The 14,128-nt window shown below is 51.5% G+C and overlaps 1 pseudogene; it reads left to right on the top strand.

Moving 5' to 3' along the window:
- The window catches only part of LOC148590952 (scavenger receptor cysteine-rich domain-containing protein SCART1-like), a 37,278-nt pseudogene extending 23,949 nt beyond the window's left edge, over window positions 1-13,329 (top strand).
- The last annotated feature ends 799 nt before the right edge of the window (window positions 13,330-14,128 follow it).

A 14,128-nucleotide genomic window follows, 5' to 3' on the forward strand; every position in this document is an offset into this window, starting at 1 on the left:
TCCACGCTGCCTTTCACCTCTCTGTCCTCTCTCTTCTCCTGTCCGCAGCAGCAGGCAGTGCCCGCAGCCCTGCTGATCTTGGCACAGGAGATGCTCCCGCACTCGGCTGTCTCTGGCAGTGCTGACAGGTTGCCACGAGCTGCAGCCCAGCTGAATCCATGAATTACTCTGTCCCTTGGGATTCCTCCTTCTGGGATATGTACCATCAAGTAGAGTAACCTGTTTTCCTTCTCTAAAGAGTACAGGGATACAGATTCCAACATTGCAGTTTATTTCATAGGATAATGATTATCTACCAAAGTTAGAAATGTCCCACGGGAAGTCCTGATTCACATCTCTTAACTAGGCAGGACACCCAGACAGGGATAAGAAGGGAGCTTGTTGATACATGGTGCATATATGATTCAGATCACTTATTCAGATGGCTTATTGGGGTTCCACATGTCCATTCAGAAATGCCAGGTTTGGAGAAGGATTCAGCTAACTCATGAACTCCACAAACACATGGCAGGTGGGATTCCCCCTTACCAGGCTAAGCATTCACATGGTCTGCTTGCAAGCTCCTGGCCTAAAGGTCCTAATGGAATCACTGGAGATAGAGCTTCAGTGGGAGGCCAGGGCAGGAATTTCCTTGGTCATCTCTTAGGACCCTGGATGCCTTCTATCCTACTCACAATAAAGCTGAGGGTCAGGCAGATCCCTACAGCTCATAAAGCTGATATATTCCAGTGGAGACCATTTATAGAATCACAGAATGGTTCCGGTTGGAAGGAGCTTTGCAGATGATCTAGTTCAATCCCCGTGATCAAGCAGTGTCACCTATAGCACTTTGCACAGGATCCTGTCTAGGCAGGTCTGGAATATCTGCAGGGAAGATGACTCCACAACCTTTCTGGGCAATCCATGCCAGTGCTCTATCACCTTCACAGTCAAGATGCTTTTTCTTAAATTCAGGCAGAACTTCCTGTGCTTCAATTTGTGTCTGTTGCCTCTTGTGCCATCACTAGTCACCACTGAAAAGAGTCTGGGCCATCCTCTTCTGCTCTTGGCATCCTCCCTTCAGGTATTTGCACACGCTGATAAGATCCCCCCTCAACCTTCTCTTCTCCAGGCTGAACAGGCCCAGCTCCCTCAGCCTCTCCTCATAGGGCAGATGTTCCAGGCCCCTGATCATCCTCGTAGCCCTGCGCTGGACTCTCTCCAGCAGCTCCACATCCCTCTTGTCCTGTGGAGCCCAGAACTGAACACAATTCTCCAGATGTGGCCTCACCAGGGCTGAGTAGAGGGGCAGGATCGTCTCCTGCTGGAGACGCTCTTCTTAATGCACCCCAGGATCCCATTGGCCTTCTTGGCCACGAGGGCACACTGCTGCCTCATGGTCAACTTATCATCCACCATGACACCCAGATCCCTCTCCGCAGAGCTGCTCTCCAGAAGGTCAGTCTCCAGCCTGTACTGGTATCTGGGGTTATTCCTCCCCAGGTGCAGGACCTTGCACTTGGCCTTGTTGAATTTCATGAGGTTTTTCACTGCCCAGATGTCTAGTCTGTCCAGGTCCCTCTGGATGGCAGCGCAGCCCTCTGGGGTATCAGCTACTCCTCCCAGTTTCGTGTCATCAGCAAACTTGCTGAGGATGCCAAGCAGAATGGACAGCCTGGATACAGGGAGCTCTTCCATAGGATGGACCAAGGCAAGTAGCTCTGAAGGGTGGAGGACCTCAGGAAAGGCAGCCATTAATTAAGCATCTGTCAAGCAGAAGAATGCTCCATACAAACAGTTGGTAAAATTAGGAAACATCTCTGGAGCTCAGCTTGACTAAAGAGGGAACTTTCAACAGGAAAATGTGGGCTCATGGCTGAATGGGACTGGGATTCTAGCAAGTGCAACCCTGCTTGGCTTCAGTCAACCTTCACCAACAAGGTGAAGCCCAAGAAATGTCTAAACATCTGTCCTGTACCCACACAAAGACATTCCAACACTGGCTGTAGGGAAAATTGTCCCACCTACATGCAGAACTGTCCCACCTACATGCAGAATGCTGCAAAAAGAGGAGGCACATCACTCCGAGCTCTGTGCTTTGGTCTCCCAACTCTCAAACCCTTCTTGCTCCCCTCCCCTGAATTCCTGCTCACCCTGCTAGATTGTATGAACAGAGATTTCTTCAGTAGCACCTTCACTTTTCTAGAGATTGCTTCAAGAAATCTGCCATCCTGCTCTGTCCCTCAGGCTAGGCAGGTGTGACAGTCACAAGTGCTCCATGTGCTCACCTACAGCACCTGCATACATACACCCATGGTGCCTATGGCACTCGCATGGTCTTTGGGTGCCTGGCTCCCCTCGAGTATCTCCTTTCTTGTGCTTATTGGCCAGGTAGGCCCAGCAAAGGAGCTACTGGTGCTGTCAACAGGCAGAGTGGGCAAAGGCACTTTTGGAGCTTCCTCATAACCTGCTGATCTCTCCATGGGCTTTGGAGTCTTCAACCAGTTCCCTTGGGGCGGCCTTTGCTCGGGCACAGTGATGCACAGAACATGCCTCCAGCAGCAGCATCTCTGCACATCTGGGCATGCATTCATGCAACAAGGGGAAACATGTCCTAAGGATTCATGGTTTAATTCTGCATTTCAGATATCATAATTCATATTGCTTTATTGTACACTCATACCAGCTTATTTCAAGCTGAAAATGGAGAGGACAATGAGCAAAGATTTTTTTTTTACTTTACTTTTTCTTTTTTTTAGCAGAATTTGGAGGAGGACCTGGAGCTGAGCCCACAGCAAGGCAGCAAAGCTACCGGGTGTCACATTTCATTTGGAAGGAGACTCCTCCCATCTGCCAACATGATGGTCATTAACCAGCTGGCCAAGCTGGTGAGGAGAGCCTTAAATTGGGAGTGAGTCAGAGGAGAAGAAGACTCCAGCAAGAGAGAGAAGGTGATGGGCTGAAATGAGAGGGAAAGGTGCAGGTGAGAGAGCAGTGGGATGCAGGGAACGAGGCTTAGGGATGGAAAGAGAGCCAGTCAGGATTGTTGGTATGAGGATTAGTGGGCAGAGCAACAGCTATGGCCTTGTGAGGATCTCTGCTATAGATCTCGAAAAAAGCAATAATGATGAGGTCCCCATGGTCTTCACCAAGATATTGTGATGGTGTCTTTCTCCATGTTCTCCACCAAGGCATCATGATGGGATCTCCATAGTCCCCACAAAGGCATCATGATAGGGTCTCAATGGTCTCCACCAGGGCATCGGAATAACGTCCCCATGGAAACCACCAGGGCTTTGTGATGGCAGTGGCATCATGTCCATAAGGCTGCTGTGAGGGGACGGGCCCCATGGTGACCATGCCCTTGTTGGGGACAAAGACCCCAGGCTCCCCACTCTGGGGACAGCAGCTCCATCAGGAGGGAGCAGCTCCCCTTGGTGCCGCTGTCAGGTCCCCATGAGAGGATCCTGAACATGGACAAGGAGCAGGAGGCAAACGCCTGTTCCCAGCCCACAGACGGGCTCTCAGGCTTGCAGGAGAGCGGGAGCGAGGTGAGCAGTGGGGCTGAAGGGAGAGGCAGGCAGTGGGGATGGCACCAACACAAGGAGCACAAGGATGGTGTCGAAGGGGAGCCGGGATGAGGGGAGAGTTGAGAGCTCTTCTGGGGAAGGGTCATTTATTCCTGGACCTGGGCGTTGATGTAATAGGGGTAGATTTAGTTTGTGCAAAGTTGGCCCTGCCAAAACAGAGCATTTCCTTGAAGCTGGTCCCCAACTTCCTGCACCAGTCAAGAGAGGATGACACCTCCGAGTGCGATGTTCTCTGTGCAGAGAGTGAGGGGTGGCAGGGAGAGCTCTGGGCAGGGGGCTTTTCTGAGCACAGGGCTCTGAGTGGGACAAAGAAACCTTACAGGTATAGGCCTGATAGTAACAGAAAAGTTTAGAAAATTTGATAAAAAAAAATCTAGACAGAAATTAAGAGAAAGAATTAATGGGATTAAAGAAAAAAAAATGATTTGTTATACTTCCCGCCATTATTCATTGTTGTGTTTTAGTACACTAGACTTCGGCATCATCATTTTTTCTTGAAAAGGGAAGTGATTTTCAGAAGTGGGTGGGCTGCAGTCCCAGAGTCCTGCACAGCTGGTGCCATTCCAGGTGCCGTGGTCCCCTGTCCTCCCTCTGCCGCTCTGAGGGGCTCTGCTCTCCCGCAGGTCCCTGCGAGAGCTCTCAGGCCCATGCAGGTCACTCAGAGACACTGGGACATCTCCAAGTCCCTCTGGCTGCTGGTGCTCGGACACTTGAGCTCTGCCTGCAGAGATGAAGAACTGTTTTCAATGTCTTCCAGTGATGAAAGAGTGGAAATCTTCAGGAACTTGCTGAATCTGCTGTGAAGAACTGTTTATCTGCCCTTGCCTTTTAGTGTCCACTGCTCTCTCCATTGGGCTGTAGAGGAAATCTCTGTGATCGCCCCCGTATTTTCTATGTCTTGATTACATGAATCATTTCCACAGCCCCTCTGGGCAGACCCTCTCCCAGCACAGCACTCACCCCCACTCCAGGCATGTTCTGCCCCTGGAGGTCTCCATGGTGGCTCCATAGCCCCTTCCAGCAGCATGGGCATCTGTCCCAGCTCTGTAATGAGTGGGACTGTCCTCAGCAGATCCCTCCTGAGCACTCACCCTCTCCAGGGCACTGTGCACCCACAAGTGGCAGCTGAATCCAGTCCTCTTTCCCCAACACATCACTCCAGGAGCTGTTGGCCTTTGGCCCATGCAAAACCCAGACATGTCCAGAGGGTATTTTTGAGGACTATTCCCTGATCCCATTCTTATGTCCAGCTTTGGAAGAAGAGCCCAGTCATCAGCCACACAGGAGACAATCCTGTTTTACTACTGGGGAGGCCAGTTCTGACCCAGTGTGAGGCAGATTGACAGAAGGGCACTGGGTTAGACAAAATGGGTTTGTGTCTTTTGAGAAGAGAGATGAATTTAGATATTTGTGTAGAAATATGCTTCTCAAACACAGAACAGCCCAAACACTGCTGTTACCTAAAACAGCTATGAAATCACTTTTGAAGAGTGATGTGCAACAGGTATACCCTGTAATTAGAATAAGGGAGACGTAGTAAGATCATTTGAATGGCTACATTCCTTCAATGGCAGCATGGAATTCTGGAGGAGAGACCACCAGGGAAGATGAGGAGGGGGAAATGCTAGAATGGAGAGATACATGGAGCTCTTCCATAGGATGGACCAAGGCAAGTAGCTCTGAAGGGTAGAGGACCTCAGGAAAGGCAGCCATTAATTAAGTATCTGTCAAGGAGAAGAATGCTCCGTACAAACAGTTGGTAAAATTAGGAAACATCGCTGGAGCTCAGCTAGCCTAAAGAGGGAACTGGCATGTGGCCTTCAAGTCAGAAAGGCAGCATGTGGAAAGGGGAAGAAGGGAGAGGCTGCAAAGGAGGAAGTCACAAATATTGTCCGGTAAATTAAGGACGGTTTGGGGAAAGCCAAATCTCCCTGCTCCTGCTCCAGTGACAGGAAAAGAATAAAGCAGGAAAATGTGGGCTCATGGCTGAATGGGACTGGCATTCTAGCAAGTGCAGCCCTGCTTGGCTTCAGTCAACCTTCACCAAGAAGGTGAAGCCCAAGAAATGTCTAAATGGCGCAACTGAAGAGGTCAATTCTCCGTCATTGCCCTGGCAAGTGTGTGCCCTGGGCAGAGCTATAGGGTTGCCTGGGGTTGGGGCTTGGTTTGGGGGTGGGATTTCCTGTGGGATGAAAGAGCACAAAGTCTGAGCACAGGCTGAGATGAGGGGGAGCCTCAGCTCCATGATAACTGCTGCGGGCTGCTCTTTGGGTAGAAGTGGGATGGAGGACAGTCTGTGGCAGAAGACAGTCTTCCTCCTGGAGGCACCAAAGCAGGCTCGCAGTTCTTCACTTCCTCAGCAGGGTTTCATGCACTGTGCTGATTAAGATAGAGATGAAAGTCCAGAAAAGAGCAGAGGTGGCCTTAGCACAGATCCTCCTGAGAACTTTATCTAGGCCTCTGCTTCCTGCCTTGCTTCATGGCCATGGTGAAAGTAGTGCAAGAACATGGTGCTGCCAAATTAGAAGAATGAAAATGTATTTCAAATTGTTAAAGACTGCCTGAAGTTTTGGAATAGGCCATCTTTGTTATTCTTTCAGAATGTTCCTACTTATGACTATAATCTGCTTTAGGGGATGGATTCAATTTGATCACGTAGAGAGGCTGGTGCTGCTGGAGATGCCCTGGGCTAGTTCCCTTGTGGTGCTGAAATTTTTGGAGGTGGCTCCTGCAGGCCCTTAGCTTGTCATTAGGAAAAATATCTGGAAAAAAAAAAAAAAAGGCTAAGACCTCTTATTTTCCCTCCATTGACTAGAAAGGGAAATGCAGACAACTGCAGACAACTGCATTTGACAGAGACATTTGCATGGATGGGGTCTGTCATGGGGTGGAATCCGCCCGCTCACAGACACACTTTGACCAATTCCTCACATATCTCCACATGTCTGATTAACTTGGACTTTTTGAAAGTCAACTTTGATTAAGATGATCTGCACATCTGCACTTTCCATGGTTTTAGTCTTCCTCTTGCCCTTGCTCTTTATCATTCAGGCACCTCTCGACTATTCCCTTGCTGCTTTGAGCTTCAGGGAGTCTTTCAGGAGACTCTTGTTGTCTCTTAACCAGCTCCTTCACCGTGTGTCTATCCAGCCTTTACTACCTGGTTGTGAAAAGAGGTTCAAGGAAGGTTATTCCTTGTAGGCTGTGAAGCTCCTTGGAGGCAACTCAGGATTCAACCTACAGCTGAAGTTTGGATTTTCTTTCCTATTGACATAGGATCCAGGTTATTTTGTTTTATCATACTTCATACTTTTACGTATTTGCAGCTAGTTCAGGTGGGAATTGGTGCACATGAGCTGTAACATTCAGCTACGGGAGTGAGAAAAACAGTTTGATTTTAGCCAGAGTGATCCAAGGTCCCAGTGGCTGATGAGAGAAGTGGCAGGGCTGGGGAGCCGAACAAGAAGGTTCTTCATACAGGTCTCCTCTCAAAAACACTGCTTTTCACACATGTCCAGACTTCATTGGGAGACACTCTAGGAAGTGGAGAAAGTGCATGCCTGATTCAGAACATGGAAACAATTAAGAAAGCTCAAAAAAAAAAAAAAAACAACAACTTTCTTTTTCAGGTGCTCATTGTAATCAGTCTAATGTTAAGACACTCCTTTCCAATTAGCTAGAGAAGATTTGAAAATTGAAGAAAATTATGGCAAGAATCATGGCTCCTGGGGGGTTTTGCATTTGACTGACCCTTTGGGAGTAGTTGGTGCTGAACTCATGAACCTCTGATGCTGAGAGGAGACTGAAGAAACTTCTCAAGAAGTTCAAGTCAGAGGCACATCCCCAAGTTTCTTGGAGAGTTAACGGGTCCCACTGTGGTTCATTACCAAGCAAAGCCTCCCCAGGGGCTGATTAGAGCAGAGAGTTGGAAGTCATGATTGCAGATAGGAAAAGGCAATGTGCAGGTTCCTCTGATGCCAGGTCAACCCTTCATGTGTGTTAACAAGCAGAATGACCAAATAGAGGTGCCCAGTCCCTGAGTACAGACATCCTTTCCACCATGCTTTGCCCAAGGCTTTTGGTTGGAGCAGTGTGTGGGTGGGAGTGTTCAAGGCCTAGGGCAGGGCACTGATCCAGGACACCTTGTGTGCCTGGGGGAAAGCAGGCACAGAGGCCCTGTTGCCAGAAAAAAGAAGTGTCTTCTCCTAGGCCTCAATGGCAGACACACCAGCCATGGCCAAGAGGACGTAGACCTAGTTCTTGAGGAGATTTTTGGCACTGCTCTCAGCTGTCTCTCCCTTGGGCTCTCCTACACTTTCCCATGCCTGTGCCTGTTTCCCTGCGGCCTGTAGACACCCAAGCTGCTTCCCCACCTTGTTCTCACCCCAGCATCTCTTTATCTTTTCCCATGTCTCTCTGTCCTTGGTGACTGTTCTTTGAAGGCATGGCTTGATCTCAGGTCCAAACCAGGCGACCTGTTGCACCACAGTACTGCTCTTAAGTGACATTTCTCTTTTATTCAAGTCAAGTCGGTACCTCAAGCTGCAGTTGGTGGTTCTTTCCCCTTCTCAAACTCTTTTCCACTACCAGAACAACTTCCATCATCCCCGAAACCACCCTGCAGCCAGTCACAGGCTCCTGCTCTGTTCCAATTAGCTGTGGCACTTGAGCAGGCTAAAGCAGCTCATGGCCCTTATCTTCTCTATGCAGGCCATGTGCTTACCAGGCCTGAAAAGCAGCCTCACAACAATAGAAGGGCCTGGCTCTGGGGAGGCCATGTCAGGTGCTGACCCACAGGCTAAAAGAAAAAAAAAAAGATTTTTTCAGCAGAACCCTTAACTTCTTTGCACTGAATAAACCCGAATCCTCTCCTCACAGGCTGGGAAAGTGATGCTGCAGCCCCCAACCTTTTTGGAGGCCTGAGACTGAACTCACTTCATGTGATGAGCAGAGAGCCCCAGTTGGATGCAGTATCTAGAGGTACTCTAATGAGTACAGAGTAGGGGGACTCCTGTTCATGCAGTCCAGGACACTGTGGCCTCCAAAGCATGTTGCTGGCTCACTGCCCACAAAGGTCCTCCAAAGAGCTGCTGCCCAGCTAGACATTCCCCAGCCCATATCACTGGGAGGGTTCATTTATCCTAAGACAGGACCTGGTTTTTGTCCTTCTTTCCCAAGGTGTCTTCTAGTTTTAATGCGCTTCGGGATGGACCATCCTTGTGCTGGGTGGCTGTGGTCCTTAAATACCTTGGCTGTGGTCCTTAAATACCTTCTAGTTTTCCTAAGCTCCATTGCCCTTCAGATTGTCAGATTCCCTCACCCGGAGGGAGCCTACACAAGCTCTCACCCAAACCTTGATCCACGCCATGCAAGAGCTCCTTCCATCTGAGCTGTCCCATCCCATCAAGGACATCCACCCCATCCTGCTCTTCCCCCCTAACTTTCCTGCCTGCGGAGCTTGTCCTCTGCCATCACAGTCCTCCAGTCATGTGAGTGGTCTCAAAGCATCTCCATTATTCCAACCGTCTTTCAATGCAGTGACAGCTCGTGCCTCTCCATCTGCTCCCCTCTGTGACCCAGGCTGCATGCCCTTGTGTGGGATATTGGGGTTGGAAAGCCTCAGCTGTGGCACAGAGAAGAGATCTGCAATGGTGCAACCTGTTACCAAGAGTCAAGGACACTCTGTGTGCAATTGCCCAACTTGGCAGCAGGGACACGCTTGTGTAGAGAGCACTTGTCAGGGTTATGCTGAAAGGAGGTTCCCACAAAGAGAGCAAAATCTGTATTGCCCAAGGCCAGGGAGAAACAGGAGAGGGATTTGCCTCCTAGGGGTAATTAATGGCACCTTGGGCCTGTGACAGAGGTGAACCCCTCTCCGGAAGGACAAGGTGCCACTGAAGAAGTACCTGGATCTGAGCAGCCTGTGATTTGCCACTCTGAGGTCATCATTAGCCCATTTCCCTCATCTAAGTGTGGGAAGAGTTTCCACCGAGGGAGAGCTATAAGGGTGCGGCAACTAGAGTAGAGACCTTGATGTGATGTGACTCTCCCGTTTATGAAGCATGCTTGGCTGGAGATAAGGAGGACTTGGCCTTAGGCAATGGTGGCATCCTGTTGATTGGACACTGGTAAGAAACATGAGTCACTGTAGGCCTCTTGCCAGCCACCACTCCAAAGGGACATGCCAGGATTGTGCCAGGCCTTTTCTTCCAGCATTGCCTTGAACAAGCAGCTTATGAGGAGCAGGAATTTCTCAGGCCCCATGGATACCCCTTCAGTCAGCTGTAGGGAGCAGCTTGGGGACGTGATCGGGTTCAGCACCGAGAAACTGTGAGTGCAGCAGCAGGGCTGGTCATCACTGGTGCTGGTGGGGCAGGGGTGGGAGAGCTCCTGGCAGGTTCCTTCTCCCAAGCGGAACACGTGGGCTTCCATGTGTGCCCATCCCTGCACCCGCACACGGCTCCCTGGCTCCACTGTGCAGACAGCACCCAGGGCAGGGTGCTCAGCCCTGGGGAAATGTCCCTCTGACATGGTCCCCATGACAGCCCGCACTGCCCTGTCCCCCCACAAACCCTGCTGGGCCCAGCCTTGTACCACGTTGGGGTTGGTGCAGAGCCGTCCTTGGCCTCTGAGCTGGGAGGGAGGCTGGGCAGGGCCGGCTGGTCCTCTGGCTACAGGCACCAAGGCCAGCAGGAAGGAGCTGCCCAGGCAGCCAAACACTGACACTGAAGGTGACCTCAGTGACTCTCCAGGCTCCCTTCCCTGGGCCTCCTGGGTCCCCACTGCCTCTTGTGGGACTGCAGAGCTCTCCCTAGCCTGGACATTCATTGCTTTTGCCCTTTCCATTTGGGTGGCTCCCCTTGAGTTCCTGAAGTTCCATTCACTCCCAGGAACACAGTGCCCTTGAGGATGCCCTGTGCTCTCCTGGAAGCACCATATCCATCTCCAGCCCTGTCATATGACAGATACGGCTTGACCATTCACCACCTGCAGGAGCTCTGAGCACCCACAGCTGGAAACTGAATCCAACCCATATTACCTAACACACCATTGCCAGGTGGCCCTGGAGAGTCCCAGAAGAGCAACAGACCCTGTGAAGCTTAAAGTCCTTGAGCACATTATGGACTCCAGCTTTGGAAGGAGAGGCCAACCTATAAGCATCGTCCTGAGGAAATCCATTTTTATTTGAGTGAAGCCACGACTGACACAGAGACACAAGGACAGACATATTTACAGCAGATATGGCAATTAGACTGAGTGGGTTCACCCCTCTGGCAAAGTAGCATGAATTTAAAACCTTATGTTAAAAAATATATATATATAAACACAGAGAGAATTCCCAAAGCACAGAACACTCTGAAACGCATTAGAAACCCCTTGTTAGGAAGGATGGGGAGCTTATTTCTAGCACCGACTGTACTAATTGCTTCAATGCATTCTTGAGACTCTTGTACCTCATGCTATAGATGAGGGGGTTGATCATTGGAGGCACCACTGAGTACAGAACAGAGAGCACCAGATCCAGAGCTGGGGAGGAGATGGAGGGGGGCTTCAGGTAGGCAAAAACTGTGGTGCTGATCAAGAGGGAAACCAGGTGCGGGAGACACATGGAAAAGGTTTTCTGCCAGCCCTGCTCAGAGGGGATCCTCAGCACAGCAGTGAAGATCTGCACGTAGGGCACAACAATGAAAATGAAACACCCAAAGCCCAAAGAGACAGTAACCCCAATGAGCCCAATTTCCCTGAGGTAGGAGACTGAGCAGCAGGGTTTGAGCATCTGAGGGATCTCACAGAACTGCTCTACCTCATTGCCTTGGCAGAGGGGTAGGGAAAATGTGTTCCCGCTGTGCAGGAGGGAATTGAGAAAGCCACTGGCCCAGGCAGCTGCTGCCATTTTGACACAAGCTCTGCTTCCCAGGAGGGTCCTGTAGTGAAGGGGTCTGCAGATGGCAACGTAGTGGTCATAGGCCACAACTGTGAGGAGAGAAAACTCTGCTGAAAACAAAAATGCTACCAGGAAAACCTGGGCGGCACATCTTGAGTAGGAAATAGCTCTGCTGTTTCACACACAATTGGCCATGGATTTGGGGAGAGAAATCCTTTCAGTTTCTCAAGGAAACACCCATATTTCCTCTCTCTCCCTTATTTCACCTCCCTTTTCTGCGACTCTGCTCTGCCCTGGTTGAATGTGTCATGTGCACCAGGGCCCCCTGCCCATGGCTCCAAAGCAGTTTTTTCTGCTGTGCTGCAGGTGTAAATGAATGTGTCAAACTACTCTTTCAGGAAATGCCTGCCCTGCCTTTCCTTTAGAAAAGTGCCCTCTGAAATGTGCTCACAGTTAGACCCGTGAGCAGACCTGAGCCTTGTAGCACCCTCCCAGCAGGAGAAGGAGCCTGTCTTGGTAGAGGATCATCTTCCCACACAGAACTTCCCCTCTCAATCCTGTGGGGAGCTTCGTGTCCTGCTGGGCAGGGCGGGGGCTGTCTCTGGGGTCAGGAGCTCTATAAGTTGCATTTAAATAAAGGTTTTTGGTTTCACATCACTGAAGGCTGTGAATCCTTCATACGCTGCCGATTTTCCATCTTTTCCTTGCTGCCTCCCATGCAATTAGCGTGTCCTTCCAAGAAAAACCTGCTGCTCTGTGCTCTCCACAAGGTATTTGTGCACAGCATGAAGATCTCTCCTGGCCTTCTCTGCTCTAGGCTGAGCAAAACCCCCTCTTCCAGCCTCTCCTTACCTGCCCCATGCTCCAGCCCCTGACCAACTTGTCCTTGTGCTGAACTCCCTCCCATTTGTTCATTTCCATGCAGAACTGGAGAGCCCAAGTGGGATCTGGTATAGAGGCATGGTGTCCACTGTGCCAAAAAGAGCGATAGAACACGCATGTGGCCCTGCTGGCTGTGCTCTCCAAAATACAGATCCATGAGGGTGGCCAAACTATGGCACAGGGACCCAAAAGGCCTCCCCTTGCTGACCACTAAGGCACTGAGATGAGATGTAGGTGCGTTTGGCCACCACCAGGATATACCCCGTGGGAGTCCCTATGGCAACGGCCAGGGCTTTGTGATGGGGGTGGCATCATGTCCCCAAGGCCATTGTGATGGGGCAGTGCCCATGGCAACCAAGGCTGTGTTGGACCAGAACACCACCCTCAGGGTCGCACTCTGAGGAGAGCAGCTCCAGCAGAAGGAGCAGCTCGTGTTGGTCCCCAGAGCAGCAAGTCCCCGGGTGCAGCGAGTGCCCTGGAGATGGAGAAGGAGAGGCAGACGAACGCCTCCTCCCAGCCCAGCAATGGGTGTCCTCCCAGGCGCAAGAGCACAAGGAAGGTGAGTGCTGGGGCTGGAGGGGGAGGCTGACAGCAGGGATGGGAGCTGCATGGAGAGCACAAGCATGGTGGGCCAAGCCAGCCAGACCTCACCTCCTTTGGCCAGGGGCTGCTTCTTGCTGGCTGTGGGGATTTTCTCAAACACAAAGCACAACTGGGATGCTCCAAGGCCCATATGGATCCTGGGAGCCCTGTGTGAAGGATAAGAGAGCCTCTTTGAATCATGTGTAGCTGGGCTGTGCTCGACCATGAGCTTCCCTTCGACAGGGGGCTGGGGCTTCCTGTGTCTCAGGGGCTGCTTGTAGCAACACAACCCTCTCCATCATGTGCCTCCTTCTCCCTGCAGGTGGGCAAGCAGGAGCCGCACGCAGCGAGGCGACGCAGGCGGACCCCGACTTCGTCCCCACAAATGGACAGGTGGCCTTTGCTGTCTGACCCCCAGGCCTTTGAAGATGCCGATCAGGTCCTCGCAAAGGTACAGAGCTGAGCAGTGAGGTCGGCAAAGGCCCTGCCTGACAGCTGCCCTTCTCAAGATGACTCCTGTGAGGCTCAGGGAGACCCTGCCCAGCAGAGCTGGGCTAAGAGCGGAGATGCCACATCTGCCTCCCAAACCACCGCGCACTGCCAGGGCAGCCAGCCAGGCACATGGAGGCCTGGAGGCTTCTGCATGTAAAACACCAGGGTCTACAGGGAAAAAGAAGCTGCCTTATCCAGAGCCTCTGCCAGGTGCAGGACCAAGGCCATCGATACGGAAGATCTGGCCAGGAGACTGGTGGACTGGTGATGGAGGGACTAGAGACAGTGGCAATAACTTGCAGGGAAGCTGCTGCCAGGGAACCCTTGGGGGCTGCTGGGGGTGCTGTGATGTCTCTGGAGTGCGGGAAGAGACTGGAAGAGTCCATGTATCTTGATTTGCCTGCCCTTCAAAAAGCCAAGCGAGATGCTGGTGCTCCCCACCGGGCAGTTCCAGAGCATGGCCACTGCTTGCCTGAGGCCAGACCTGGGCCTTGTGTGCTGGGAAAAACAAGGATGGTGCCAGAAGTGTGGTGCTTAGCCCAGTGTGTCCTTGATGCAGAGGCAGGCGTAGGCTGAGGACCCTCTGTTTAGGTGTGCAGGTAGTGGCGTGCTGCAGTGCTCTACTCCAGAGCCCAGCCTGCCACCCCAGGGTCCTGCTGGGAGAGCAGAGGGAGGACTGTTGGTTTCCCTGTTCTCTCCTTGGAGCATCCTGGTGTGA

This window comes from Tinamus guttatus, unplaced genomic scaffold, assembly GCF_059628265.1.
Source record: "Tinamus guttatus ecotype Peru unplaced genomic scaffold, ASM5962826v1 Tinamus_guttatus_pri_ptg000975l, whole genome shotgun sequence".
Lineage (NCBI taxonomy): Eukaryota > Metazoa > Chordata > Aves > Tinamiformes > Tinamidae > Tinamus > Tinamus guttatus.